The sequence below is a fragment of the Phytophthora infestans genome, genomic scaffold, assembly GCF_000142945.1.
Source record: "Phytophthora infestans T30-4 supercont1.45 genomic scaffold, whole genome shotgun sequence".
Lineage (NCBI taxonomy): Eukaryota > Oomycota > Peronosporomycetes > Peronosporales > Peronosporaceae > Phytophthora > Phytophthora infestans.
In genome coordinates this window covers 294,090-295,092 of record NW_003303714.1, presented here as the reverse complement: position 1 = coordinate 295,092, position 1,003 = coordinate 294,090, and the positions used below count along the sequence as shown (strand labels likewise).

Sequence of the window (1,003 nt, the reverse complement as noted above, 5' to 3'; positions counted from 1 at the left end):
ACGGCCCAATGCTCCAAGCGCAGCGCGCATCTTGCTCTCAAGCGGTCTCAGACCTACGCTCGCGCTCCGCGCCTACTCCAAGAGCTGCAAACCGCTTAGAGCAATGCTCTTGACTCATTCGAGTCGTCGACAACAGCTCAGCGGTTGAACACTCGCTTCACAAGCGATAGGTCCGTGGTTCAAACCCACTAGGGCACAGCCCTCTCGTTCCATGAACGATTGTTCACGCTTGGACAAGCTTAAGGGCAACACCCTTTTAGCTCAATGGTTGAGCGCTGGCTTTGAGAGCCACAGGTCGGTGGTTCGAGCCCACCAGGGCACAGCCCTGTCGTTCCATGAACGATTGTTCACGCTTGGACAAGCTTTAGAGCAATCCGCTTTTAGCTCAGTGGTCGAGCGTTGGCTTTGGGAGCCACAGGTCGGTGGTTCGAACCCCGCCAGGGCACAGCCCTCTCGTTCCATGAACTATTGTCCTTGAATGGACAAGCTTAAGGGCAACCGCCTTTTCAGCTCAGGGGGTCCGAGCGCTGGGCTTTGGAAAGCCACAGGTCGGTGGTTCAAATCCACCCGGGCGCAGCCCTCTCATACCATGAGTAGTCCCGTTCTCGGACTGACGTACGGGCATCCGCCCTTGTAGCTCAATGGTAGAGTCCGGGCTTGTCAAGCCAAAGGCCAGGGGTTCGATCCCCATGCGGGAACACCAATTTTCGCTGGTAACAGCGCATCCACATTTGGAACCTGGCTCTTCAGGCAAGTTGGTTCCAAAACAATAATGGCTCTATCGAGACGCTTGTGGCCTGAACCTTGGTTCAGCACAACACGAAGCCCTGGCTTCCTTCCGGGACCCTGGTCCTCAAACATTACTAAGGTCTCTCCACCTCCTGGGCCCGGTTGGGAGGACCCGGCTATAACGAAAAGAACTGGGGGGTGCGGCCCGTGGGGTAAGAGCCGGGCTCATCTACTAATCTCTACTGCTCCCCTCATCCAAGTGGGGAGGTCGCCC

General features: G+C 56.9%; 1 pseudogene across 1 annotated transcript; it reads left to right on the top strand.

Annotated features, from left to right (window-relative positions):
* The first annotated feature begins 627 nt into the window (after positions 1-627).
* Positions 628-700, top strand: PITG_28807 (annotated as a pseudogene). The gene has a single exon. The product of its transcript is annotated as a tRNA-OTHER (tRNA).
* The last annotated feature ends 303 nt before the right edge of the window (positions 701-1,003 follow it).